This window comes from Bufo bufo, chromosome 4 (assembly GCF_905171765.1).
Source record: "Bufo bufo chromosome 4, aBufBuf1.1, whole genome shotgun sequence".
NCBI classification, from domain to species: domain Eukaryota; kingdom Metazoa; phylum Chordata; class Amphibia; order Anura; family Bufonidae; genus Bufo; species Bufo bufo.
In genome coordinates this window covers 599,209,048-599,221,221 of record NC_053392.1, presented here as the reverse complement: position 1 = coordinate 599,221,221, position 12,174 = coordinate 599,209,048, and the positions used below count along the sequence as shown (strand labels likewise).

The following is a 12,174-nucleotide window of genomic DNA, read 5'->3' as shown; positions in this document are numbered from 1 at the left end:
ATCAACCCCAGCTGCATGGGCTCCTGCTCAGAAGGGGCTGACAGCGACTGAGACCCCTGTGCACAGAATGAGACCGCTGCACTGTCCCGGGACTGAGTATGACAGGAAGGAGAGATCTCTCCTCTCTCTCTAAGACGCCTGTCAATACGAACAGCCTGAGACATAGCAGAATTCAAGGAGGTAGGTCTTTCATGAAAGGCAAATGCATCTCTCAATCCCTCTGAAAGACCATAGCAAAATTGACTTCGGAGTGCAGCATCATTCCAACCCGTATCTGCTGCCCATCTCCGAAATTCTGAGCAGTAAATCTCTGCGGATTGTTTACCCTGGCATAACAGACGTAGTTTAGACTCAGCCAGAGCAATACGATCCGGATCATCATATATCTGACCCAGGGCTAAAAAGAATTCATCCACTGAACGGAGGGGCCGTGCCCCCTCCGGCAGCGAAAAGGCCCAGGACTGAGCGTTACCCCTGAGCAGCGATATAATGATACCCACTCTTCGTTCTTCATCACCAGAAGAATGGGGAAGAAGGCGAAAATGGAGTTTGCAAGCCTCTCTAAAACGTACAAAATTCTCACTACCCCCGGAAAACGTATCCGGGAGCGAAATCTTAGGCTCAGCACAAACTCCATGAACGCAAGCTGAACCGGTCACTTGAAACTGAGAAAAAGTCTTACGGAGATCAGCTACCTCCAAAGCAAGACCCTGAAAGCGTTCAGCCAAAAGTGTAACCGGATCCATGCTTGAGACGGTTTTGGCGGCTGATAATGTCACGGATGGTGTACAGGAAACAAGATAATACAATACAAACAATGACTCACTGGACCCACAACTAAGGAACAAAAGGGAGACCCCTGCAATCGACCTGCCGCTCTCCCTTATTGCTCAGCCTATGCGACCACCCCAAAGGTGGATGGGCGCATATCCACGTACCTCGGCTATCTTAGACCTGAAGGCCCTACAATAGTGAGGGGACACGACCACCGGCTCCCTACACAGACACGGAGGGAGTCAGGGTCACCTGGATCCAGAAAACAGAAAATCATAAATACATAAACAGAACTTATCTTGCAGACGACTGTGGACAGGGAACTGGGAACTGGGACAGCATGCACACACACTCCAGGAAGTTGTATCAGCCGCACACTACTGCCTTATGGGTAGGAATTTAAAGGGAAGTAATCAGTCCGACTGCATGACAGCTGAGATAGACTAACGAGGTGAGGAACAGAAACCAAAACAAAGAAACTCAAGGAGGAGGATCTGGACGGCTCCTGTCAGAGCTTCTCAGCTGTCTGGTTGTGACAGGAATTCACTGTAACCAGCATGTGTTTGCTGCCTTTCTTCCTTAAAGAAGGGCAATAATTGCCACCTGTTTTTCAAAGAATGAACGACCTCACTAATTGAACTCCACACTGCTATTATTTTGAACATGCCCCTTTCAATTAGTGATTCAATTACACAAAATCAGCAGCATGCATGGCATGACTGTTGGGTCTGTTGGGTTTCTATTACTCTACTACACCTGCTAGTAAATTATTTGCCATGTAGAAATATAATTCCTACCAAAATCAGTGATTGATCAGGTTAGTGATGTTTGCTATTTCGAACACAACTGTATGTGTGATGGGGGGTTTCTCCCTCTGCGGATACGGCCAAAAGTCGATAAATGAGAGAGATCAGGCCCCTTGTCCCTGTGCCCTGTCGACACAAACGCTCAAATGGGATGGGAAGTGACACCTTAAGCGACCCAAACATGGAGCTCACAAAACGACGGATCTGGAGATAATAAAATCTCTCAGTCGTCGGTAAGTTTGATTGGTCTTGGAGTTGTGCAAATGATTTTAACATAAGATCACTATAGTCGACAATATCCGCTAGGCGGAAGAGACCCAACAACGACCAGACATGGACCATAGGAGCACTCAGGCTGGAGGGAATTGCTGGGTTGAGAAGGAAAGAGGTCATAGAAGAATGTTGAGAAGCTAAAGCGAATTGCGCTTGACAGGTGTCCCATATGTGTTTAGTAAAGGCCGTAGGCCCCAAAAAGGTAGTGTAAGAGGTGACGAGAGCCTGCTGCAACAACAGGGCGTTCGGATGGGCCGAAACCATCCAGAGTTTTTCAATCTCCACCCATTTGGTGTAAGCCTGTTGGGACGCCCAAAAAGGGAACACACGTAGATGGGAAGCCCAATAGTAATGGGTGATATTAGGGATCGATAGGCCACCTTTATTTGCTGTGAGTATGACCTTGCGGGGAATGCGATGGCGTTTACCTTGCCATATAAAATTAAAAATCGCCTGTTGAAGGGTACGTAGTTCTGACAAGGGGACTCTAACTGGGAGGGTCTCAAAGTAATACAATAGTTTTGGGAGGAGGGACATTTTCACCACTGCTACGCGGCCTAGTATCGACATATATAAGGGCTTCCATTTTACAAGAAGGGACTTAAGTTCTCGGAAGAGGGGAGGGAAGTTGTTTGAGTACAGTGAAGTGTATGTGGGGGTGATATGGACCCCTAAGTATTTCAGTTTGGTGTCGGACCATCGATATGAGAAATTGCTTTGGAGTAGAGTTAGAACCTATGCGGGAATAAGGACCGGTAGGGCCTCTGTCTTGGAAGCGTTAATATTATAACCTGAGAGGTCACCATAGTGGTTTAGGGCCTTATGCAGATTAGGTAACGAGACGTGGGGGTTGGTTAAGGTGAGGAGAACGTCATCTGTGTCCGGAGAAATCTTGAATTCCTTATCTCGCACTTTAAGTCCCTGGACCTCAGGATTCAATCGGATGTGGGCCGCGAGAGGTTCGATGCATAGGGTGAATATAAGAGGCGAAAGCGGGCAGCCCTGACGAGTGCTGTTGGAGATGTTGAATGGGGTAGAGGAGCTAAGGGGTAGTTTAGTGGAATAAAGGTTGAGAAAAGCGTGTAGAAAGGGCCCCGTGATAGAGTTAATCTAGCCGATCGAAAGCATTTTCTGCATCAAGGCTCAAAATAACTGTGGGGGTCAGGGTGCGCGTTGCTATGTCAATTAAATTATCAACCCGGCGAGTGTTATCTCCAACTTGACGGTAGGGAATGAACCCAACTTGGTCTTTGTGTACCAGGCTGGGAAGCCATACATTCAAGCGGGCGGCCAGGATACGAGTGAAGATCTTAAGGTCTGCATTAAGAAGGGCTATCGGTCTATAATTAGCGCAGTCCTGAGGATCCTCACCCGCCTTGGGAATGACCACAATATGAGATGTCAGCATGGACGGTGGGATTGGAGAGTCTTGCAGGAAAGAGTTGAACAAGGCCAGGAGATGGGAGGAAAGCTCTGGGAGAAGCGTTTTGTAGTATAGGTCTGTGAACCCATCAGGTCCTGGGGATTTGCCTGTTGGGAGGGCTTTGATCACTTCCCCTAGTTCTTTGGTTTATATGGGGACATTCAGGGAGGTGACCGCCTCAGGGGTAAGTTTGGGTAATTTACAAGAGGATAGATAACTTCAGATACGAAGTATAGGGGATGTATGCGTACTTTTGTCAGTGAGGTTATAAAGCTTAGAATAATAGTCGCGAAAACATTGGGCAATCGCATCAGGGTGATATTGGGGACAGCCAGCAGAGTCTTTCACTGCTTGTGGGGTGCGTTTGGTGACTGTATCTCGTAATTGATGGGCTAGTATAGTGTGTGCTTTATTACCTTTCTCATAAAATTTCTGCTTTGAGTAGAGCATGATACGTTCCACATTGTGCATTGCAATATCCTTTAATTTCGCTCGGGCCTCCACAAGGTCTCGGAGAAGGGAGAGGCTCGGTCAGTCGGGACTGTAGAGACTAAATTTTTGCTGTGAGTTCCCGGACTCTAAGTGTTCTGTTCTTTTTGAGTCATGATGCCAATGCAACACATTGGCCCCTGACTACGGCCTTGTGGGCCTCCCAGAGCATAGCTTGGGATGAGGCCGAACCAGCCTTTTCTCCAAAGAACGTGCGGATGTACCCTGCAATGTCCTATCGAGTGAGCAGCAATTTCAATAGAGAATTGTTTAAGCGCCAGTAACAGGAGCGTTGTGGCTTAAGTTGGGAGGAAAGGGTGAGGGTGACCGGGGCGTGATCCGACCAGGAGATAGGCCCGATGGAGACATCGCTCATAATCTTGAGGGTCATAGCATTGCCCAAAAAATAGTCTATCCGGGTGTGCAATTTATCAAGGGGAGAGTAGAAAGTGAATGTTCTACTTGTGGGGTTGTCTACCCTCCATAGGTCATAGAGGGCGTATCTCCTGATCACAGCACAAAAATCCCAGGCCAGGCGTACCTGGGTCAAAGGTGGGGGGGCAGAGAGGAGGGACTGCCGGTCTGCGATTTCGTAAAAAAGCATATTAAAGTCCCCGCCCCAAAATCCACGCGGCCGGTGATAGTCCTTGAAGTTTACTGAGGACCCGACGCACAAACTGAAGTTGGGAGGTATTAGGGGCGTATACAGTACAAAGAATGATAGGGCGGCCCTGATATGATCCTTCTAAAATGACATAGCAGCCTGCTGGGTCTAAGTGGGAGGAGGTTATGGAAATGGGGCAGGCGGCCGATAATAGTATGGCTACACCTGCTTTTCTGCGACTATGGCTGGCTACGTATGTGGATAGTGGTGTTTGGCAAAAGCAAAGGAACCCGTCTGGTCGAAGTGGGTCTCCTGGAGGAAGGCCACGTCTGCCCTCAGATTGCGGAGTTCTCGGAGAACTAAGCGTCTCTTGGTATTGGAGCCCAGCCCCTTAACGTTCAAGGTGACACACCTGACCATTGTAGTGATGAAGGGTAACAATGTGTCTTACACGCCTTGTAAGTAGGGGCTGTGCACCTGGAGATATTCACGGTGGAGAAGGAGCTTTCTCTAATCCGTACCCTGTGGGGTAAAATAAAAGAGGAAGGGGGTTCAAGGAAACAATAGGGAGTGGGGAGACGTAGACACCACAATACTACACAAAAGAAAAACAAGGAAAACAGTCAAGAGACTTTATTTGTATAAGTAACAGACTAATCAAAAAGACTGGTCTGTGGAGGGACCAACCCAGCCGGACCTAAAGTCCGCAGGGTGGACTTACTGAGCCCCACTGTCTGGGGACCGAACAAGTCACGTCCCAGGAGGGTGGGGGGGGGGGGGGGGGGGGAGGACCTGAACAGAACCAGCAGGTCAACAACAATAATAAGAAAATACCAGATGTGAGCAACACACGGCTGTATTGCCACCATTACGTAATTCCGGGCCCTGAGCAAAATATGAGTATATTAAGAGCACTAAAGTAAAGGTGAAACAAACAGTGAATGATCAGGTACAGAGGAGGGTCCCTCAGCGATGAGGAGTGGCTCCCCTGATTTCAGTCTGGATGCAGGAGGTGTTCTTCTAGGATCAGCAGACCCCACAACGGGTGAAGGTAGTCGGCGTCGCTTGGGTCCACTTGTATCCTGCCAAACCAGAGGAGTAGACCGGAGGGAGGTAATGAGCTCCCAGTCAGATAGGTTAGGTACTGGTATGTCCAGCGCAGCACAAAATGGATGAAGGTCAGCATGAGTGCGCAAGATCACTGTGCGGCCATTTATCCAGGCGTTTAAGGTGAAAGGAAACCCCCAACTGTATGGGATTTGGCCGTCTCTCAGGGCGTCCAGTAAAGGGCGAAGGTGTCAACACTGTTGCAGCATGATCCATGGCAGGTCTTGAAAAAGCTGAACCCGGGCCCCATGAAAGTCCAGGATTCGAGAGTTTCTGACTTTCGCCATTATTGCCTTTTTCCAGGTAAAATCATGAACACAACATATAATGTCCCTGGGATGGGGGGTGGACCCTTTGGGTCGGAGGGCTCTGTCCAACTTAGTAGTGCGGGACGGGGGTCCCCCATAATTTTGTTGAAGAACTCGTCCAGGATTCCCTGTATATCCTCCTCCCCTACGGATTCTGGGAGGCCACGGTCCCTCATTTTATTCCTCCATCCACGGTTATCTAGGTCTTCTACGTGACACTGTCACTCGCGGAGACCTGCATTCTGTGAGGACACTGAGGTATGGAGTTGGGACACATAGGAACGTGTAGATTCGTGTTCCTTCTCAAGGGATTCCACCCGGGCGGCAATAGAGTGCAGATCGCGTCTGACTGCTGAAATTTCGGAGCGGCATTTGGCGGTGACCTCATTGACCAGGGCTTGGAAGTCCCCTTTAGTGGGCAGTTGGGAGAGTATGGGAGCCCAGTCCACATGGGAGGGGCCGCTGGGGGATTCGCGGCTAGAATGCGGAGAAAGAGCCGGGGTAGGTGCAGCATACCGCTGCATAGAGGGGGTAGCTCCTATGTCGTCCTCCAGTTTTGCAGGGAGGAAAGGGTGACAGAGGGCTCTGCCGAGGTGATATGTGCCTCCAGGGGTCCCCTTCTGTTGGGAAAAAGCGCCGGGGTGAGGGTGTTTGCTGGGGTCTGGGGAATGCAATTGTGCACAGACCTGGGGGAGGGGCTCCGCGGACTCCTCCGGCTCAGCATGTGCGGGCGCCATCTTGGATGCTGAAAATCCCTGCTGGGCCTAGGTCGCAGGTGGCGTTGAAAAGGCCCTATGCTGGGAAGCCTGTCCGGGACCCGCATCCAACGCTGTTGTCCGGTCTGTAGGAGGATCGCGGTCCCCTGGGGTCCTGCAGCACTGTGGGAGCGCGGCGGTAAGGGCCTGTCAGGAGAAGCGGTGGTGCGCTCCGTTCGGAGCGCAGGACGAAATCCTGAAGGGTGCCCCGACGTGGTAAGTCCGCTGGGGGGTAGGGCCCCTTGTGAGTGCTTCTTGGGTAGTTTTTTACCCATAAGGAGGGCAATGTAGCAGGCTCAGGGCGGCTGAAGTAGCGGCTTAGTGGCGGAGCTCAGCGCTTATTTGTCCTGCTCCATGCGCTGCTAGGCCACGTCCCCCGTGAACGATGCTTTAGGCGAGTCAGGAATATACTTTGTTTAGTTAGAGCCCAGCCGGGCAGGTGTTTATTTTGTATGATTTATGTTTGTTTTGCTAAGGTGCCAAATAAAAGCGATGTTTGGACCTTAAACTTGGTGTCGGGCAAAGATACTTGTGTGAATGACCCCCGGAGAAGAGCTAACCTCTCACAGATAACACACAGTACTAATGCCCACCTTGTGGCGCCTTTATTGTACTTATGCCCACCATGTGGCCCTTTCAGTAAATTTATTTGTGTGTAACCAGTGATGGCCAGTTCGCCCGCGAACATGTGCGAGCTGCCATCTTAATTGACAAGTCCGGCGCGGCACAGGTAAGTCCTTACCTGTCTGTGCGCGAGCCGGTCTGAAATGAAATGCGGTCTCCGGGTGCAGGCAGTTCCGAGAACAGCCCGATGAAGGCCCCCGGAGGCTGTTCTTGGAACTGCCTGCTCCCGGAGACCACATTTCATTTCAGACCGGCTCGTGCACAGGCACAGGTAAGGACTTACCTGTGCCTCGCCAGACTTGTCAGTTAAGATGGCACCTCGCACGTGTTCGCGGGCGAACAGGCCATAACTGTGTGTAACCAGCAGTTATGGTTGCGTTCATGACCACGTTTAAGTATAAAAAATTTTTTTTTCGCAAAGCTGGTGTTTGAGTTAATTTCCTCGTTGGTCCTCATGGCAAAACCAAAACAGCCTTTTGTGGCTGAAATGTTGATGGTTTTAAAAAGGTTGTGCGCCTTTTTTGTTTTTGGCAGCCCCCTCTTCTAAGCAGACCTGCAAAGGGGAGCACACTTACTCGGTACTGGGTCCCGACTCTTTTACTCTCTGGCCTTAGCTGCCTTGCTCAGGTCCCCCGCTGCCAAAAGCCACTTTGCAGCGAATTGCTAGCCACAACATTGATCTGCTCATCTTACATCATGTGCCCAATTGCCATGATGCAAGGGCAGCAGGTCACCACTGCAGCCAGCAGTGGGTTCAAAGTTTATAATGACAGCGGGGACCCGAGCAAGGCAGCTGGTTCGTCGGTACGTTTCCCTATGCAGATCTGCCTGGAAAGTTCAAACGATTCCGCTGCCGTGCACTGATTCCTCTCGTGAGTACTGCACGCTTTGGTGAAAGAACTTCCCAAGTCAAACACTGAACATTTGGAGTGGTGCATGGGAATCAAACTGTGAATTGTAAAACATTTTTCTTAGCAAAGCTAAATATAGCGATGAGATGGATGGAAGGAGACTCCCTCGCTTGGCTCGGTGGTGTAATATTGTTAATATTAAAGGATCATTTTCAAAAACAAAAATTGGTAATTTACTTACAGCGATATGCCAGATTTTGGAGTAAAGAAAGTCAAGACAATACTTTATCACTCAGACATTTTTTCACTCTCCTCGCCACTAGGGCATGGCCTGGCTGGCAAGTTGGCCCTGGCACATTCGCAAACATTTACACTAATTTCAGGTGTAAAAGTTGTCTAAAATTTACTCCACTCAGAGAGTGGAATAGAATTTCACTTCAGACACACACTGCCAGAGTATACGCCTAAGTTAGGTGATGAAGTGTATGTTTTGTGATAAATTAGGCACATCCTTCGGCAGTGTAGCGGCTATCAAAACCAGAGTAAAAACTCTCTTTGATAAATGACCCTCAAAGTGTCCTAAAAAATTCCACAACGTCCTGGATCCATGGTGGAAGTCTCCCCTCACCCTTTGCACACACAGTGACCACCAACTCTTCCTTAACTCGGAAGGTTCTGGGGGAATCATGTGACGGATGCCCTGATTACAGCGCAGGGTAATTTACCGTATTTTTCGCTTTTTAAGATGCACTTTTTTCCCTCAAAAGTGGAGGGAAAAAGTCAGTGCGTCTTATAAACGAAAGGTGACCCCAAATGTGCAGGCTGCAGCAGCTCAGGAGCTCTCACTAACGGCTCCTGAGCTGCCATGAAACTGTGGGAGGACGGACGGGACTTGGAGGGAGGGAGGGCAGGTGGGACTTAGCGTAGGCTGGCAGCACAAGTTCGCTTTTAGTGAAGCCTCCAGCCTGCGCATACATCGCTGCACTAAGCAGCACCTGACAGTTGGGCGGACTGGCGGCTTCACTAAATGCTAAATGATGCCGGCAGCCGCGCTTCCAGTCATTACATTCACTATCGTTGGGCGGACTGGCGGCTTCTCTGTATGTGCTGTACTGCCACCAGATCGCACGTCCTTCACTCAAAGCAGCAGGATACCCTTCTCCTCTGTGCTGCCTGGCCATCCAGCTGATTGCTGATTGAGCACGTCCTGCTCCCCTGCCTCCCCTCCACCAATCAACTGCCTACATTTCTCCTGCATTTTGAGTTCTCCCCTGTCCTGGTACAGTAGATTGCTGCCTAAGTCCCTTGGTGACGACAGCTCAGGGGCAATATACGGTACCCTAATAAAAAAAATGTGTGCCAAATATGACTATAACCCCCATCATCCATAGGAATCCACCCATGTACTGCAGTATATGAGTGGATTCCTATGGATGAGGGGGGTTATAGTCATATTTAATATAGACATGTCAACGACAGAACAGTCCCTGGACAGTGTTCATTTTAAATATGACTATAACCCCCATCATCCATAGGAATCTACCCATGTACTGCAGTATATGAGTGGATTCCTATGGATGAGGGGGTTATAGTCATATTTAATATAGACATGTCAACGACAGAACAGTCCCTGGACAGTGTTCATTTTAAATATGACTATAACCCCCCTCATCCATAGGAATCCACCCATATACTGCACTATATAGGTGGATTCCTATGGATGAGGGGGCAGTGCTCCAGCCTAAAAAAAATACCTAGTAGCCATTGGCTCCTGAACTGAAAAATTTAGGAGCCAAATCAAATTTTTAGTCGCCAAATCGAAACTGAATCAAAATTTTGGTATCGTGACAACGCTATGCCGATCAGATCGGCGTAGGGTTGTTTTGAAACCAAAATTTTGATTCGCTTGCGTCACCATAAAAAAGTATTGCGATACTCAATACCGCGCAAAAAAAACAACAAAGAAAAAAGCCGCGTGCATTTCGCATTTTATGAAACATTCGGCCCATAATAGAACCGTCCTATCCTATTTTTTGGGGTGACAAGTTGACTAAAAAATGGCGAATGCTCACCGCATAGGAGATATTTTTGAATAATTTAATAGTTTGGACAGCGCTATGTAATATGTTTATTTATTTATTGTTTATATATTTTATATGTAAAATTGGGAAAGGGGGGATTTAAACTTAATATTTTAGGGTACTTTCACACTAGCGTTATTCTTTTCCGGCATAGAGTTCCGTCCTAGGGGCTCAATACCGGAAAAGAACTGATCAGTGTTATCCCCATGCATTCTGAATGGAGAGTAATCCGTTCAGGATGCATCAGGATGTCTTCAGTTCAGTCATTTTGACTGATCAGGCAAAAGATAAAACCGCAGCATGCTACGGTTTTATCTCCGGCGAAAAAAAAATGAAGATTTGCCTGAATGCCGGATCCAGCATTTTTCCCCATAGGAATGTATTAGTGCCAGATCTGGCATTCAAAATACCGGAATGCACCCGCACTAAATCCGGACCCATTCACTTCTATGGGGCTGTGCACATGAGCAGTGATTTTCACACATCACTTGTGCGTTGCGTGAAAATTGCAGCATGCTCTGTTGTGCGTTTTTCACGCAACGCAGGCCCCATAGAAGTTAATGGGGCTGTGTGAAAATCGCAAGCAAGTGCGGATGCGGCGCGATTTTCACGCATGGTTCCTAGGATGAAAGTCTATTCACTGTATTATTTTCCCTTTATAACATGGTTATAAGGGAAAATAATAGCATTCTGAATACAGAATGCATAGTAGAAGGTCAATATAATAAACATTGGTGGCGCAGTGCGCCCCCCATCACCCCAGTATAATAAACATTGGTGGCGCAGTGCGCCCCCCCCATCACCCCAATATAATAAACATTGGTGGCGCAGTGCGCCCCCCCTCAAAATAGTAAACATTGGTGGCGCAGTGTGCCCCCCCCCCCCCAATATAATAAACATTGGTGGCGCAGTGGGCAGTGCCAATGAGGGTTAAAAAATAAAAAAATAATTTACTCAACCCTAACCCGCCTCCTGTATTTGTATAAGAGACGTTGGTGGCACAGTGCCCCCCCCCAGTATAATAAACATTGGTGGCTCAGTGGGAAGTGCCAATGAGGGTTAAAAATAATAAAAGAAAATTAACTCACCTCCTCCAGTTGATCGCATAGCTGCCGGTCTCCTGTACTTACTTCTTTCTTCAGGACCTGTGGTGACGTCACTGTGCTCATCACATGATCCATTACCATGGTGATGAGCTCAGTGACGTCACCACAGGTCCTGAAGAAAGAAGTAAGTACAGGAGACCGGCAGCTATGCGATCAACTGCAGGAGGTGAGTTAATTTTCTTTTATTATTTTTAACCCTCATTGGCACTTCCCACTGAGCCACCAATGTTTATTATACTGGGGGGGGGGGGGGCGCACTGTGCCACCAATGTTTCTTATACTGGGGTGTTTGGGGGGGGGGGCCGCACTGTGCCACCAACGTTTCTTATACTGGGGTGTTTGGGGGGGGGGGGCCGCACTGTGCCACCAACGTTTCTTATACAAATACAGGAGGCGGGTGCCGGAATCAAATAGCCGGCACCCGACCTTTGTGACAGGGGGCTGCGATCAGCTACAATTAACCCCTCAGGTACCGCACCTGAAGGGTTAACTCAACTGCAGCTGATCGCAGATCCCTGTCACAAAGGTCGGGTGCCGGCTATTTGATTCCGGCACCCGCCTCCTGTATTTGTAATACAGGTCAGTTTTCTTCATTGGTGGCGCAGTGGCCACAGCCCCTCCCCTCCTCCTCCTGTCTCTTCTTATTGGCAGCGGCGGGGGCAGCAGCAGCACAGGGGGGAGGGAGAGACTCCTCCTGCGCTGCTGAGAACATCAGCTCCTGTGCCTGCCGCTGTATTGAGCAGAGCTGCGGCGGCGGGTCTAGTCGCAAATGGCGACAAGACTAAAAAGTCTTGTCGCCATTTGTAAATTCTAAGTCGCATTGGCGACCATTTTGGTCGCCATCTGGAGCCCTGGGGGGGGGTTATACGGTAGTCATATCAGTTCCCAAAAGCTAATACTGGTACAGTCCCTGGACAGTGTTCATATTTAATGTGACTATAACTCCCCTCATCCTTAAGAATACACCAATGTA

The 12,174-nt window shown here is 48.9% G+C and overlaps 1 protein-coding gene across 1 annotated transcript in view; it reads left to right on the top strand.

The window, feature by feature from the left end:
* Nucleotides 1-12,174, top strand: part of LOC120999331 (gastrula zinc finger protein XlCGF26.1-like) — a 1,147,325-nt gene that overhangs the window by 872,948 nt on the left and 262,203 nt on the right. The gene's annotated exons all lie outside the window — the stretch shown is intronic.